Source organism: Trachypithecus francoisi, unplaced genomic scaffold (assembly GCF_009764315.1).
Source record: "Trachypithecus francoisi isolate TF-2019V2 unplaced genomic scaffold, Tfra_2.0 Contig00586, whole genome shotgun sequence".
In the NCBI taxonomy this organism is placed as follows: domain Eukaryota; kingdom Metazoa; phylum Chordata; class Mammalia; order Primates; family Cercopithecidae; genus Trachypithecus; species Trachypithecus francoisi.
The window spans coordinates 6,950,423-6,968,212 of NW_022680749.1; the positions used below are offsets into that span (position 1 = coordinate 6,950,423).

At 39.7% G+C, this 17,790-nt stretch overlaps 1 protein-coding gene and 1 pseudogene across 4 annotated transcripts in view; both read left to right on the forward strand.

Moving 5' to 3' along the window:
• The first annotated feature begins 5,362 nt into the window (after nt 1-5,362).
• LOC117085802 lies at nt 5,363-7,458 on the forward strand (annotated as a pseudogene).
• Nucleotides 7,459-10,749: 3,291 nt separating this feature from the next.
• The window catches only part of STAMBPL1 (STAM binding protein like 1), a 43,630-nt gene continuing 36,589 nt past the window's right edge, over nt 10,750-17,790 (forward strand). The window contains exons 1-2 of one of the 4 annotated variants that reach the window (XM_033215824.1): nt 12,528-12,644; nt 12,965-13,125. The gene's annotated coding sequence lies outside the window, so the exon portion shown is untranslated. Of the gene's footprint in view, nt 11,144-12,527; nt 12,645-12,964; nt 13,126-17,790 lie in introns of those variants that run through there. The other 3 variants (XM_033215813.1, XM_033215834.1, XM_033215841.1) reach the window with 3 other exon arrangements.

The window sequence follows — 17,790 nt, forward strand, 5'->3', positions numbered from 1 at the left end:
ACCAATACCATGCTGTTTTGGTTACTGTAGCCTTGTAGTTTTTATACGAGCAATTTGGTAAAATAACTTCTGTCTCCCCTCAGACTTTACTGATGGGATTTCAGATATAAGAACTTCATATTGGAATGGATACCAACACATACTTTTGGCTCTACACTTTTCATTCTTTTCTTCTGCTTTGGGTATATGTGTGGCAAGGATACATGTTTATACATTAAAAAAAAAAAAAAAGAAACAGGGTCTTTCTCCATGGCCCAGACTGGAGTGCTGTGGTGGGATCATGGCTCACTGTAACCTCAAACTCCCTGGCTTAAATGGTCCTCCTTCCTCAGCCTCTTGAGTAGCTGGGACTAAGGCGCATGCCATTGCACTTAGCTGTCTATACATTTTTGCAATTGTCCACTCTCTTCTTGGACTCGGAGAGTAGCAGGAGGCAATGAGAGGTTTCTTGTTTGCCGACCTAATTTCTGGTCCTTTCTTGTTTAAAACCTGATAAGGATAGCAGATAATGGAAAATAAGTCTAGGAGGCTACACTGATTTACATAATAAAGAGCCAGACCAGAAAGGGGAGATGAAAACACAGACACACACAACCCTGCACAGGCTGTGTTTGAGAGATATTGGTAAAGTTTGGAGTAGGGGAGGAATACAAGAAAAACCTTGGAGCAGCTGCCATTGATAAGATACTAAAAAATTTTAGCATTACACAAACACGTTCCTCGGCATCTTTATGACACACAGTAAAATTTGCATTGCTCTCTAAAGTTTGGATGCTGAATAAATATTTCTTGAATGCAAAAGTGTGCCAAGAAACAGTTACAAGGTAGCAGGACTGACTCTAGTTTGTTCCTCTTCCTCCCAAAAACCAATCCTCCTTCCTGCACCCTTGATCCCATCCTGTCCTGCCTCCTTGAGGTTCATACTCTCTTCAATAGCTCTATCCATCTGCCATAGACTTCTGTTTCCCGCTTTCTACCATCCCCTTTCCTCTGCTTCTCCACCTAGAGGAAGAAGCTACTCTGCCCTCATGGCCCCTGGATGACTAATCTAGTCCTCACCTTCCTCTGGGATTACTGGCCTGCAGTTGTCACCCATATTTCCTTCTCAACATTCATTTCTCAATTCCCTGTAACTGGCTTATGAGCCCACTCCTTTTCTGAAAATTCACGCTCCATGACCAGTAAATTGCAAATCTAATTACCTTCTTTCAGACTTTGTTCTTCTTGTGATCTCTGCAGCACATGGCCCTGTTCATCGTTCCCTCTCCCTGAGATTCTCCCCTCTGGTGGTTCAGAGCACCAGCTGTCATTATGGCTGCATCACTCCATTATCTCATGAACAAATGAGGAATGGGATAACATGATCTATCTCATAGGATTGTGTGGACTAAGTGAGATGATGCAAGCAAATCCCTCCGCATAGTGCTGGGCAAAAAGAAGGGTCAGTAAGGGTTAGCAACCGTAATTACTATTACCATCCTCAGTTATGTCTGGCTCACTACTGAGATCATACTTTCCTGGGCCCTCTTCCTCCCATTGCCTGGTACAGATAGGCATTTGTTAAGGTTCAATCCTTGGTGCTCAGGCCTTCCCCAATTACTGTCCTTGAGGCTTTGATCCATTACCTTGGTTTTAACTATCACCGCTCGGCAGATGACCCTAAATTTATACCATGAGATTAATTTCTCAGGACTACTAGGCATTTCCATTTGATTCCTCTGCATTCATCTCAAATACATCACGATCTCACTATAGCCCATACTATTGCTTGATTTCTTTTTTGTTTGCTTGTTTGTTTTTGAGACAGGGTCTCACTCTGTTACCCAGGCTGGAGTGCAGTGGTGCAATCTCAACTCATTGCAACCTCTGCCTCCCGCGCTCAAGCGATCCTCCCGCCTCAGCCTCCTGAGTAACTGGGATTACAGGTGCATGCTGCCACACCCAGCTAATTTTTGTATTTTGTATAGAGACAGGGTTTCACAGTGTTTTCCAGGCTGGTCTCCAACTCCTGGACTTGAGCAGTCTGCCTGCCTCAGCCACTCAAAATGTTGGGATTACAGGCATGAGCCACCACACCCGGCTTTTTTTTTTTTTTTTTTCATTTCTAATAAAGATAATACCATTCCTTTTGTAGTCTGGGCTCAAAAACCTTGGATTCCTTCACTTCACTCCACTTGGACATAGTACTAGATGCATTATAAATGTGATTTCATTTAATCTTCATGAGAGTTCCATTGTATTTACTCATCAAAAAAATGAAACTTAGAGAAACTAATTAACCTACCCTTAAACTACAATCCTTTCAACCAAAAGTGCCCACTTTTTGTGCTTACTCTGCCACTTGATATCTTACTTTCATAATCACGTATTCCTTTATAATATCTAAATAATGTCCATTTGCTTTCACATGGCATTTCAGTTCCACTTTAATTTTAACACTTATTGTCACACATTTTACAGATTTGCAGTTACTTCTCATAAATTCCTTTCTGTGTACCACTTCTAGAAACAAAATCCTTTTCATCCTTTGGCCTAATATGTGTCTTCCTATCTCCCAGGAATGTTAAGGGAACCAACTCATATCATGCCTGGGAAAATAATGTGCAATTAGTAAAAGTAGAATCTAAGAAACCTAGGTAATAGCAAGCTAATCAAGTTTCCTGATCAGAATGGAACAGATAACTAGCTGTAGTACAGTCTTCAATGACTTGGATAAGTTATTGGCACTTTCAAGATCTGTTTCCTCTTTTATAAAGTAAGAAAATTGGACTAAATGATATTTCTGGTACCTTCTGATACTAAAAACTAGAAGGTTTTTCTTGCTCATAGGGCACCCTGTTTTCTACCTCAAAGAACGATAGTAGTTTCTCTTAATAAAATTATTAAGTCAAAGAAAGACAATATCAACAACTTATTAGAAATTCTCCTCTTTTTGGAGAGGGGCATGCATTTCTTTGTATTCACTCAAGCCTCTGAAAATATAAATAATATATTATGACAGAGTGAATTATGATGACAAAGTTTGGCATTTAATCAGAAAAATGGAATAAATTAATGTATAAAATGACCAATCCATGATTACACTCCTTTGTAATGCTGTAGTTCCTCAGACACTGGTATGAAACTATGTGGCTTCATCCAAAGTCTATTTTGTACTTACTTTCAAATGGCAAATGACATGTAACCTCCCAAAATTCATACGTTAAAGTTCTAGTCCCCAGTATGACTATATTTGGAGAAAGGGTTTTTAGGAGGTAATTAAGGTTAAATGAAGTCATACGGGTAGGTACCAATCTGATAGGACTGCTGACCTTACAGAGATCTCGCTCTCAGCCTTATGAGGGCATAGCTAGAAGGCAGCAATCTGCAAGCCAGGAAGAGGACCCTCACCAGGACTGAATCAGCAGGTACCTTGACCTTGGACTTCTCTGTCTCCAGAACTGTGAGAAATAGATTTCTGTTGTTTAAACCAACCAGTCTGTGACATTTTGTTATGGCAGCCTGAATAGACTAAGACATAGTGTTACAGCATTATGAGCCTAAGTGTTAAGCCCAGAAGCACATGCCCAAATATGTACTTAGGGATTTGCAATTTTTAATATTTGTCCTTGAAAAGGTTATGTCTTTGCTGATATAGCCGTAGATAAATTTAAGAGTTGTATTTTAAGATAGTATTATTTACTCCAGTGAAATATCCAGTGGTCACATTTTTCTTTAAACAGAATTTTTTTTCCTGACCAAAGAAAATTTAAATACCAATACAGTACCATCTTGTATATCTACCACTTTTCTGTAAAAGGAAGCTGCTCAAACCTACTATATAGGTGTTAAATAACAGCAAAAGTCTATGATGGAAGGGTTTCTATTGCACTGGAGCAGCCCCAGGGGAGATGCAATTTTTACAGAGTATATTTATATATTTTGATTGTGGGGATTAGATGCTGTTCTATGACCTCCCGCCAGGTCTCCTTCCACCTTTCTGCCTTTGTAAACATATATTTTACATTTGTAAAACAGCCTGCAAAAAAAAAGTATTTAAAAAAAATCTAACACCCCAAACACTATTAGTATTTGCTCCACATTCAACAATGCCTTATGTACCTAAATCGAAGGGGTTAAATAATATCAGCAGAAGAGAGAATTTACATTTTTCATCAAATGTCTGTCTGTATATTGAAATGTTTACTAGTACTAAGCCTTATATTAATACCTGCAAAGCACATTATAATTTTTCAGAATGCTTTTTCACTTCCTTCATAACTACCTTAAGAGCAATCTAGAGCCATTATTCCCTGTTTTCCAATGGGAAAAAATAACCTCAGGTAGATTAGGTCCAGGATAATTTGTAAATGGCAGCAGAGGAAAAGAGTCCATGTATTTCCCAAACCTCATTCAGTATCTGGATATGGGGACACAATGGATACAAAATTGTCTTAGTTTAAAGTAACAGGAAGAAAGCACCAAAATAAATCACATGAGTGGAAAAAATCAACTGTGCCTGCCGTTTCCAGTTTTGAAGCAGTTGCTTCCTGCATTTAATGACATGGGCTAAATTACCATAGTTATAATTCCTCAACTAAAAAGAATAGGTTATTTGGAACTTACTACTCTTTAATAGCATAGACGAGTGTTTCTCAAACATTTTGGCCTAAAGGTTTCTTTATGTTTTTAAAAACTATCTTTAAAAATGATTGAGGATTCCAGAGAGCTTTTGTTTTCATGGGTTATATCTACCCATGTTTACTGCATTGAAAAATAAAGCAAAAACTTTAAAAATATTTTATTAATTTATTAAAAAATGGTAAATTAATGACGTGTTAAATATTCACATTTTTATTACAATTTATTTCCCAAAACAAAAATTAGTGAGAAAACTGTCATTGCTTTCTATTTTTACAAATGTCTTTTGAGTCTGGCTTAAGAGATGACTGGATTCTCCTATCTGCATTTGCATTCTAGCTGTGGTGATATCATACATGTAGCTGAGACATTCCACTGCAAATCCATGAGAATGAGCGTGAAAAAGCCAAATAATGTGTTTGTGTGTTTTTTTTTAATAGTTTTGATCTTACAGGCTGTCAGGGATCCCTGAGCCATATTTTGAGAACTACTGGTATAAACAATAACAAAGCCAGAATTTTAAGAACATGTGTTTTCAATAATATAACAATTTCTGACATACATACTTTTAAGTGCATAATAATCTCTGAGAAGGATATTTTTTCCCAATATAATCATTTGAGTCCTAGTTCTTTTCTTTCCCTGGATGCTTTGTCTTTAGAGATAATCCAGAGCCAGGAAATTCTAAATTTAAAACAAAGAACAGGGACTCCAGCCTATCTAGTGTCAGGAAGAACAGTCAATGAGAACACCACTTTGTGTGCATACACCAAACAACTCCAGTACAGTACATGAAAATAGTTTTAATCTCCTGATTAAGGTAAATTCAACACTAAATGTTCTCTTTTTGTACCGTCAGTTCTAAGAAACAAGATCCTAGTAGGGCGTTGCCAGATGGGGAGATGAGAGATTACTCTAAGCTCGTGGACTTCGGAGTGCCTTAAAGATAGAGTGACAGACCTCCATATTAAGACCAGTCAGAGGCAGGAAAGGTCCTCTTTGTCTGGAATACCAACACTTTGAGGCTATGCCAGCTTCCCAGAACAGATCTAGCTCTGACGTTGTGAAACCGAAAAAAATCTGAGAGCTGGCTCCATATTCCCCATTCAGTGAGAAAGGTATTAATGTCTTGTTACTTGTCATCAGTTGGGAAATACTCAAATACAGCATTAGTTAATGAACCAATTTAGAATGTAATGGCCTATTTCTAGGTATGGCATAAACTAAGCAAACGACAAGGCAGTCACCATCACTCACTTCATCACTCTTCTTTATGAAATAATTCCTTTCCTTCCTCCCTCTCTTCTTTATTCTTACCTTTGTCCTTTTCTCAAATACTTAAATTGTACCCATCATGAATGAGGTACTGTGGCAGATTCCACCTCATATTTATCTGGCTGCCAAATCTGGTTTCTCTTTTTTTCCATTTTTTATTTTTGGAGACAGGGTCTCACTCTTTTGCCCAGGCTGGAGCGCAGTGGCACTATCACAGCACACGGCAGCCTCAACCTCTCAGGCTCAGGTGATTCCCCCATGTCTGCCTCCTGAGTAGCTGGAACTACAGGCGTGCACCACCATACCTGGCTAATTTTTTGTATTTTTACTAGAAGCTGGTCTTGAAATCCTGGGCTCACGTGATCCACCCTCCTCAGCCACCCAAAGTGCTAGGATTACAGGCGTGAGTCATCACGCCAGGCCTGTTTATTTTTAATTACTAAATGTTTTTTCTTCCAAAATAAAAGGAAAGTATGTCCTTTATGGAAAAATTAAAGATAGAGTAAAGTAGAAAGAAGTCAATCATAATCACCCATAACCAATCTCTAGGAGGCCATTTAAATAATTTATCCTGGATTTGCTCCTATATTCTTATCCATTTGAGATTTACATACTTGAGATATATACGCACGCAATTTTGTATCCTTGTTTGCTTAACATTGTATCATAAGCACTTTCAACGTCATTAAAAGTCCGACATAAACATAATTTTAATACCTAAAGTTGGTGATAAATATCTCAGTGCAGGAATCTTATTCTTTATTTCAGATTTCCTTAGGATAAATTGCTTCTTAGAAGTGGAATTACTGCGGGCAATGGGAAGAGTACATTTCAGAACGTTCCTTGACACACTGACACATTCCTTTCCAGCAGTGTGGCAAAATCACACCACCAGATAAGAGGGCTGATTTCATTGGACCCTCACCAGTAATGAAGAAATGTTTATCGATAAGCAACATTTGTTAATATTACTGGTAAGGGGAAAAAAAGCCCTATCTTTTAAAAAAGTCTGGAGTTGGTTTAGTCTGAGACAGTATGGCTGCGGCATTTTGGTCTTTCAGATAAGTTCTTCTGCCAGCACTGCAGATTTCAGTGTATCCTGGGATGAGAGACTCCGCCTCCACCTGCTGCCACTGTCCTCTTGGAGCTAAAAGATATCTACTTACAGATAATATTGTGAAATTATAAGAATTTCAGCATAAGAAGATGGTTGTTGCATATAATCTTCCTGGGACCAAATAAATCTGTTTTAGAAACTTGGAAGAGAAACTGACCTAGAACAAGCTCATCTTGAAGGGGAAGTTAAGAACCCTACTTCATTTGTGTGAGTCCTGGGACCATGTCAAACTGGCTAAAAATGTCACTTGCAAGTAGCATACAGAAAACAGAAATGTCACTTTGGTGGAATATAAGTTTGGACCACTTTTCATAAGACTGTGTTATGACTCGAATCTTGAGGAATCTGCAATGGAGCTCATGAAAGATGAGCATTTACAAGGGTTCTCAGACTCCACACAATTTACTATTTTGATGGATATATTTTTACCAAAAGCAAATATATAAGTGCTTTGGAAATATTGACAGAGATGAAAAACCCAGATGTGAAGTTCACCAGTATACCTATGTTCTTGCTTTTGCAATTGGCTACAAACTGAATAGCTCTGAATCTTTCAAAGTCTGTACTACATTAAGAAATGAGGCCTCAATCAAAAGAGTTCTCTCCAGGAGAGCATCCTGTTTCCTGTGGCATTAGAACCAGGTGGCAAAAGCTATGCCCATTTTTTTCTTACATCATGAATCCAGAAAGCATAAAGTTTACTAATTTAGATATGATAATCCATATCCAGTCAAATATGTTAGCAACTGTGATAGAGATAACAAAGGGTGTTGCAGAAGGAAATGTATCAAGATTTGAAAGACATGAGTTCTCAGAGGAACTGCTGGCCAAAGTGAGGAAAAAAGGGAAAGATGTGCTTGTCTTTGTGGTCAGATATCATGAGATGTATGGAAAACTGCATGTCGTTGTCCAGGTCACCACTTAGACTTTGGATCCTCTGCCCTGCGACATCCCTTTAAAAATGCAAGGGACGGGAAATCCCACATGTTGCCGCAAAACAACAGGATGGTCACCAGTTAGACCTTCCACCCTCTCTGCCAGTCCCTGCTGGCTGAGTAAATCCTAGTTTCAGTCCACCCGTGGGTATGAAGGGCCTGCTTCTAGTGAGTTATTGGCTTCCCTAAGAAACAGGCATCACACTTCAGCAGACACTACAGTGACACTTGATTTCCTCCCTAAAATCACTGAATGGTGGCATGCTGCTCTCTGAGAAGTTATGTCGTGTCACTGTGAAGATCTAGATACCAGCAGAAAGCAGGCTTCCCCTGTGCACACTATTGAGGATCCTTGAAGGAGCATGGTCACTGTTTCCAATCCAGCTTCCAGTACTGGAGTGGAACCCCGTAGGCACCATCAGGAAAGAATTTCACTACAAGTGTGGTCAACTCTGATTTACAAGGGAGTAATTACTTGCAAATTATACCCTTGCTGAATTCAGGAGTTCCGAAACCCTATTCTACCATATCAGAAAATAGCCCAGGATTTCCTTACTGCTCTGCCTTCATGTATTCTGTAACTTGCGCCCTCATTTTCTCATCTGCAAAATAAGAGTGCTTATGTGTATTTGCATATAGATTTGAAATCTTCATTCAAGGTTTAGTAGGGTAAAATTTTCTCAAAAATAAGAGAAATGAAGGTTCTGGAGCAAAAACAAAAATCTGGATTTTAAATTACTACTGAGATTGAATCTTTAAAAATGCAAGTAAAACTATAGGTCACTTAAAAATTCTCTAAGATAAAAGTTGTATAAATACACTGGTGCTTGCTCTTCATTAACTCAATTAATAAAAGGGAAATAGCTTAAATCATACCTAAAGTTGCTATATCAGAGTTCTTGGTCGCAACACTGAAATCATTTCTGGCTGACTGAATCAGAAGATAAATATATTGGAAAGTCATTAAGTAGCACACCAAAGAGACAGGAAGTTTGGCAAATTAGGCTCCTTCCACAGGAAGGGAAGCTTAGCAGCTGAAATTAGAACAGGTGGGTCATCACACCATTCAAACAGCTCACTTAGGACACCACTGGCATTGCCACAGTGTCACCTCTGGCACTACTGTCTCTGAACACAAAACCCACTTCACAGATAATGAAGACATTTCTAAAATGTTTCTTCTTGAAACACATAATCCAGACTCAAACAACGGTACAGGAGTCTCTGAGGCTGGTGTTGGGTCACAAGATGGTACTCTAGCTGCCAGGAAGCGGGAGACGGTGGGTATTGGGCCATTTTGGCTTTTATATGAATTTGGATGCCAAATAGCAAGACCAGGATCAATGACCGCTCTAAATATGTATGTGGAATTTTTTGTTTCATAATGCTTTTTAGGAATCTGGCTAACCTTCTTAATTATCACTGAATTTTAAAGTGTCCAGGAGATCATGAGATTATCTGGTCCAATACTGCAAACTCAAATGCCTACCATATTCTCAAATGTCAGTGAGGTGGGGGTGTATGGGAGTGGTGGGGACTGTGGAAAACTGAAGAGTGTCTTCCCAGTCTAAAGGGGACACCCGCTATTCAGCTCCAGCTGATGGCTGCTAGAACTCGCCTTGGACTGAATATCTGATGTTACAATCTTACAGAAAATGTGAAAAGTCTGAATTTCTGTGAAATCTCCTAACTTCAATATTTGGAACCAACTTCAAACTAAGAAAAACAACACTGTTACTTCTTAAAAATCAAGGCTGCGGGCTGCCTCCAACAATCAGACCTCCTCATTTAAAAGAAAAGAATTCAGGAAGATGAGGCTTAAGAAGGTGAAATGCCTGAGACCAAGCAACTCAGTTGGTGGCTGAGTCAGGGCTAGAATTTTGGTTTCCAGAGGAAAGGCTAAGAAAAGCCAGTGTTTTCCCACCCCACTCTGCAGCCATTTCTCTCACTTGGAGGTAAGCTCCCAACCAAGCTCAAGAAAAGCGACTCTATTTCATCCAGCAGCAGCAACCTTCATAAAATGTTTATCAATTAATGACATTATCAATTAATGTCAAGCCAATAGAAACAGCTTTCAGTATTGGATCAGAGTTTAAATTTAAGCTTCTACTACTTTATAGGTGATTAACCTGGGATAAATTATTTTACTTCTCTGTCTCTCGTTCATGGAAAAAACAAAAACAAAAAATGAGTCCCTTTTATATATAGGTTGTAGCAGATGGAATAAGATTTTGTGTACCGACTGCCTAACACAGTGCCAGAACTGTAGTAAGAACACTGCATGTGATAGTAACATAACATCCAAGAGATATTCTAATAATTCGTATTTTCCAAGTACACACAAATTGGGGGTAGGGGGAAGAACTAAGGTGCTTCATGGTGGGCGTAGCCAGTTGTGGATAAATATCAAAAGGAATTCCTGATATGAGGTATAAGTGGGATTGTCAACCAAAACCCTATCCTTCCCCAGACTCCAGTGACAGTTTAACGGTCAGCTGCATCAAGGTTTGTGTACTGTGCAGTCTTCAAAGGCACCACTCCTGTCTATCTCGGTGAAATTGATGGTGGAGCAAAAGGGACTTTAGGTGGTTCCGGGTGGGGAGAAGACGTGCAGGGTTTCAGATGCGAAAGTGGCACCCAACCGCTTCACTCTCGCTTTAGGCCATCCGCAGGGGCCCTGCTTCCTTCCACCTGCGAGCTTTTTCTGCAGAATGCGGGAAGCCGCAGCCGCCAGGGAGGAGGGGGCGGAGGCAGAGGCGGAGGCGGCACCCAGGGGCCGGGGCAGGGGAGGCCGGGACCATCGCAGTGACAATTTATTTTCCTGCAGCAGCGGCAGCAAGGACGGCTGCTGAAGTTTCGGGGTCGGCCGGCCTGCGCGTGGGTTTGCGAGGAAGCTGTTCGTCCCCTGCGCTGGGGTGTCAGACAGTGAGGAGGAGAGCGACGCACGGAGCCCGCGCGAGTGGAACCAGCAAAGCTCCATCGGTCGGCACAGGAGAAGGGGGAGGAGGCACGGCCGAGACAAACCAGCGAACGCCTAGTCGCCGAGTGCCGGTATCACCCCGCTGCAACGCCTTCCAGAAAAAGCCACCGCGGCCCGGGTTGCAGCGGCCGGACGGATGCCAAGGCCACACGACAGGCGCGGGGGCAGCCGTCGCAGTCGCCGTCCCACGCGGGCTGCGGACACCAAGGGTTGCTGGTGAGTAGCGGCGCGCGCGCTTGAGTGAGAGCGCGCACCGGACGGGGAAGTACGCATGGCTGGTGCGTGTGCCTCGTGGCCTGGCGCGCGCCGGCCCTTCCGCTCGCAGCGTCCGGTCCCGGGCTGGCTCTGGGGAAGGAAAAAGGCACTTTGGCGGCTGATCGCTTCCTTCCTGTCAGTCCTGCGATCGGCCGCCTCCATCGGCGCCGCCTGGATGCGGCCCTCCGCGGGGCTCTTGGGCTTAGTTTCACCTTGATAGGGAGGCAGGAAGCCCTGGCTGCTGGTGGCGGGGCGGAACTCTGGCCTGACCTATACGTGGGTGCGCCTGTTTTTCTGGTTCAGCCCGGGGTTGCAGCCCTGGACATGATGTCGACCTTGGGAGAGACCACTGCACTGTCTCTAGCGGCGCGGTGTGGAGGAGGGAAGGGCGAGGGTTAGAAAAACGGACCTTTACTCTGGCCGAACAGGTGCCATGCCTTTCCAGATGATGTTACTTTTGTGCCGTTTATGAGCGACTAAGACATTGCCCCTCACCTGAATAACTTAAAGCCTTCACCTAAAGCCCCCAGTGAGATGCACAAAGAAATGGAATGTCTCCAAAACATATATTTTTTTGGAACTTTCTCTAAAACAACTCACGCTGCTGATACCCCCAGAGCCGAAGGTGCCATAATTGCTGAAGTTTAAAAGAAAATTTATACAAGGAATAAGTAGTTCAGGAAACAGAACCCAATCTTGAGGTTTGAAAAAAAAAAAAAAAAATCAAGTGCCTGGGAAGTGGGGTGGGGTGGCTTGCTTCCTGGAAATCTGTGTTCGGTAGTAAGTAAAAAAGACAGCTTTCAAAGTAAGCCCCAGTGAGCACACTGCTTTCCAAACATCCTGCTCATTACTGAGAATAACATGAAGTCCTGGATTTTAAGCGATTTCCGAAGACATAATAGATATCACTAGGATGCTGGTTTATGGTCTCATGATTTAAGGCCCTGTCAAGGTCATTAACGTAGATTTGTTCCAGCTGATAAATTATACCTGAATATTTGATTGTCCATGTCAATATTTTTGAGGGTGGGTTGACGGTTGTTTTACACAGAAATTAAGCCACCGTGTTTTGTTTTTATCCCGACCTTGTTTCCATTGGAAATTTTGTATTTTCAGGATGGATGCTACATTGTACTTCAAAAAATATACTCTACCACTGGATTATAGTGGGCATTGTGTAACTACAGTATACATATCTTTCTTTTTAATACAAGTTAATGTCGCTGAGCAGTAGACTCTTTTTGTTTACCATTTGCACCGTGAGAGCTTCTCCATTCAAAGGCGTAAAATGTTACTGGGATCTGCCTGGAAAATGAATTGGCTGATGGTTTTCTGTTCAGAAACGCATACAGCAAATTGCCAGTGAGAATCTGCTTTTGCATATACTTTGGCTGTAATTTATGTAGCAACTGGTTCTTGGGAATTTCAAGAAGAAACTTGTTTTCTTATCCCCACCTGTAAAGTAAGCACCAAAATTTAAATTATAAGACAGATAACCTAAGTCCTTTACCCCATCTCAACCTTCAAGGCCTGTTTCTTGGTACTCTTTCCCTGTTTCATAGGAGTCTTAAGGTTTGTGGGAGACTTGAAGGGAGTAATTAGGGACCTGTTTCCTAAGGATGTCCTCAGTAGAGAGATTTGCTTCTGGAGGAGAGAGTGTCTTTGGGGTTGGTTCCTAAGAAGGACTGATAAAAATAGTTATAAAGAATTGTTAATAATAGTTCCCTCTTCTTACTTTCAGCACGTAGGACTTAACACCATTTGATCATTTCCTTCCTTTAGGACCCTTCTCAGCTGTAAGAATTTACTGCTACAATCCAAGAAATGAGATTGCATTTTACAAGAAAAGAAAGCTGATAATTCTTGCCCAAAACATGAGAAGTAGAAGGAATGTGAGAGAAAATAATGTAGATTCCGTCCAGGAAGTGCTAGGTGCTTTCCTCGTGGGTACATTTACCAATTAGAGACATTTTAATTAATCTACTGGATTTGCGATTCTGTCTACTACTAACATCTTTTTCTTGACCTTATGAAAGATTTATAGATGGCTTCAACTGAAATTACAGGAAATGACTCATGGTTATCCCTGAAGATATTAGAGCCAGCTTTCCATTCCTCAGGACTGATACATAGCAGCTCTTTGATAAATATTTAAATAAATGAAAATTTTAGGCTGTCTTCCTAACCAAACTACATCACCTCTTTTGCTATTGATTTTTTAAATCATAACTTTATATGGGTCACCAAACATTTCATCAAATTGAATCCCAGTTCATATAATCAACTAAGAAGGCCAACATCCTCGATTGAAGAAACAATAATAAAATCAAAACAAAACAAAAACAAACAAAACTCTCAAAAGCAAAACAAAAACAAACAAAAAATACTGTTGGTACCTGTTGACTTGCTTATTCCAGCTATCTGAACATGTGAACTGTCCAGTTGAACGTGTGAATGTACATTCAGAAATCCTGAGTTGACATCAGAATGTTCAACTCAGGAATAATCTGGATGTAGCTACATCTGGATGTGGCTTTTGTCAGAAATTATTTGCATTTCTAAGCAAATCAGATTAACTTCTAGTACAGTCTTGCATCTCTGCATGTCAAGTGGACAGGCCAGTTTAACATTTGGCATATTGCTGAGTCTTCAAAACACATGTTTGATTCTCTAACTTTTAAATTAAATCCATGTTATTTTTTCCATTGATGTGATTGGCTTAGAGACATTAAATTAGACTGGTGGTTACTTACTAACTTGTGTTTATTAAAAGAAGCCCATTGATATAAACACCAGTAACTCTTATGTCTTGATTTGCTGTAGTTAACCTTTCAAGGTACTCTTTTGGAAATGGGTCCATTGTCTTGAATATTAAGGATGTTATGACTCCTTTTTTGTTTGTTTGTTTTAATTCTGACTTTCCATCTCCCATCATTAGAAAGTCTCCCGGTTATTCAGGTTCCAGTTTCAGGATGACGGATTAGAAAGCTATCTGAAATTTACCTGGATATTAACTTTCTAGTGGGTAATAATAATCAAATTTTATTCTTGAAATTCTTCCTTTTATGTCCTTCTCTGATCAAGCTTGTTTCATCCTGAACAAAAGTAAAATAAGATTCTCTATTTTTAAAAATTGGGCTATGTCCAAAGATAAATACATAAAACTAAAATATTATGTAAAATGAAAAACTGCTTATCACTGTTCTGAAGTAGCACAAACACTGCTATTCTCTGCATAATGAAACGTGGTCATTCCTATCAAATATTTATTTGATAAGTAGGCTCTTGAGCACTTGAACAGGAGTTAAAAGCAGGTTTCCTCCATGTCGTATTAAGGCCCTTGAAAGCTGGGGGAGGAATTTTGATATGAGGTGGTAGCCGATTGTAGGTTCCTTGAAAGGGAGCAGTTGTGAAAAGCATCTGGTTAGAAGAACACTTTGGCAGTTGGGTGGAGAGTGGATTAGTGTTAGCGAGTGGAGGCGACAATCCAGTGTCTGATGGTGACAGCCTGATCTCAGATCCCATTGCGATGGAGAAAAGAAAACCTCAGGCAGATATCAGGATTCTTTGTTTTATGTGAAAGAGATTGAAAACCTGTGGCACAAGTGTGATCACTAATACCTTCCACACCCACAGGGACATCACCAGTGGATTACAGCATTCTTTCCTGTGGAGCCCTGGTGTAACCTCAGAATCTTGCAAACATTTGACAAATATTTATTAATAGCTGTTCATTATTGAAGATGTGTTATATGCCAGGCACTGTACTGCTTTAACACAAGTTTATCTCAATGGTGATGGAGTGGTTGGAAACAGGATTTTTTCCCCCCGCTTTCTAGTTGTGTATCCTTGGACAAGTTACTGACTTCTGTGAGTCTCAGTTTCCTTGCTTTTCAATTGAAACATTACTTTCTATCTCAGAAGGTTTTAGGGAGGGTTAAATAAATAGCTGTAAATACAAAGTGTTTAGAACAATGTCTGGCACAAAATTAAGTGCTATATGTGTTCATTGTTATTCTTGTTACTATTCTTTAAACAACCTTATGCCTAAATACCATTTTGCAGATTTAAAAAATGGATGTACAGAGGAGCTATGTGAATTGCTTAGCATCATAGGCTGGTAAATGATAGAACTGGCCATCAAACCCAGGCAATATGACTCCAACACCTCTTGTCCTGACTTGTATGGATCCCTCTCTCCTATACTGCATACCAGGTGCTGGGGATACTGATTGGAGCAAGAAAAGTAGGGGCTTGTCCTCATGGAGCTTCAGTGTTCCAATCCTCTCCAATGTAGATCTGTCATCTCCAGTGTAGAATTAGTAGCCGGATTATAACTGTTTTTCCTTGATGTTTTGGTATTTTGTAAGTAATGTTTTTTATTAAGTTCTTTATTAAGAAGTGCTCTAATTTGTGTTTTCATATATGCTTTAAAAATGGATTATTTTCTGGATCTTTACCCTAACACAGTTGGCATATACAATACTCATGTCTCTCCTTATACTCAAGGCTTCTTATGCCTGCCTCATATAATGTATCAGATTCTGGGGCAAGTTTTAGTACTCTGAAAAACTCATATGCCATCCACTTACCTCCACACTCCCAGAGTCTCAGATATCTCCCATTGTAAGCTGTGGTGGAGTGAGAATGACATTTCTAACCATCCTTTAATTCAGCGTATTCAGTATATTTTATAGAGTAACGGCAAAGCAAGTTTTAGTTGTTCTTTGACTTGTTGAAGTAATTATATCTAATTATAAGAAGCCAGATTTTATTTATAGGTGGGAAGACTCCTGTGGCAGTGAAGACTAAGCAATTCTTAACTCCTGCAGAGCTTTAGGATGGAATCTGCCATCACTGATTCCTGTATTTTGACTTTATTGCATTAATTCTTATAAATGTTTGTTCTTATAACTCTCAGAAATCTATAGCTAGTATTGTTTTCTTCTAAGTAGATGAAACTTTTTCTTGGTCTTGTATAAAGTTGAATTTGCCTCCAGCAAAGAATCATTGAGTATAAGGAGAGGTATATGTGTTGTGTATGCCAACAGTGTTAGGCAAAACAAAAACAAAAGAATCAATTTTTTAAAGCATATGTGAAAACGCAAATTGGAACACTTTTTAATAAAGAACTTAATAAAAGCATTGCTTACAAAATACCAAAATGTCAAGGAAAACTAGCAATCATCTGGGTACTGATTTTACATTGAAGATGATAGATTTACTTTGGAGATGGTTGGAACCCTGAAGTGCCATGAGGGCAAGCCCCCACTTTTCTTGCTCCAGTCGCTATCCTCAGTACCCAGCATGCAAGTATAAAACACTAATAATTTTGTTGATAGAAATTTTGAAATCTCACTGTTAAAAATATACTCTACATCCTTTAATTTACCTTTTTGTGTAAATTACACATTATATTATTTGGCAAAAGTTCAATTCTTTTTAAAGAAACATTTTAAATTTCGTGAGTCTAAATCTGATTAAAGATGAAAGAATTTGAGATTTGGTGAATTTGGCTCTTTGTTTTTTAAACTGTTGCGATAGTTAGGTTTCAGTGGCATCACAGTAACTAAACCAGATTCAGCAAAAGCTCATGCAAGAGATAACTGTTAAGAGGTCCATCAGGAATTATTCATTTTAATTGTGTGATTTGATGCTTCTCTGGGTTAATTTAGAAACAGGAAGCCAGTGATGACTCATTTTTAACCCTTTCTAGCTCCCTGTGAATCCTGCCTGCCTGTTTTGCATTTGCCTGTGTTCAGAGACAGGCTCAGGTGCGGGTTCACTTTGAGAGTGTTACATTTCAAACTTGCCTGGCTAGTGCACTCATCAGCTATGCACTTTTAATTAAAAGTGTAGGAAAAACTATAGCCAGGAATGATGATTATGGCTAAATTTGGCTCATCTAAGGACCCTGTGAGTCTATTTATCCTGTCACTACAGCTATCATTTAACACTAGAAATACAGAGAAGTCGTTCTGCCTTTGGGCCCATGATTCGGTCTTCTGGTGGGCTGACCCTGGCTTTTTTCCCAATCTGTTCTGTCCTTGAAAGGTTGGTTTATAAATTGTTCCACAAGATAAGTTTTCTTTAACTATAGGAACAAATGGACATGGTGGATGGAACGAGATTGGGAAAGAGAGGCCTGAAATATGCCCTTCCTAGGCTAATGTTCCTGTTAACCTGGGCAAAGAAACTGCTTACTTAATCTATAAAGTATTTAAGCTAAATAAATAAATTAATAAATAAGATGAAAATCACTCAAAATCATTGGTGGGTTTAGAACTTTTTTTTCAATTCATGAAAAATTCAATAAATTAAAATATGAATCTTAAAAGAAATATAACTATCGTATTCTTATGGCACACTTAGTTATTTTTCTTTTGTCAAATACAATATTATTGAATAACTTAGGTAACTAGGGCTGTGATTCTCAAACTAGGCTCAAAATAAGAAACTGTCCTCCATTCCACCCCTAGAGATGATTATTCAAAAGATTTGGGTAGAGCCTGGCAGCCTTCCTTTTTATCTTTTTAAAACAAGGGTCTTACTCTGTCACCCAGGCAGGAATGCAATGGTGTGATCATAGCTCACTGCAGCCTTGACCT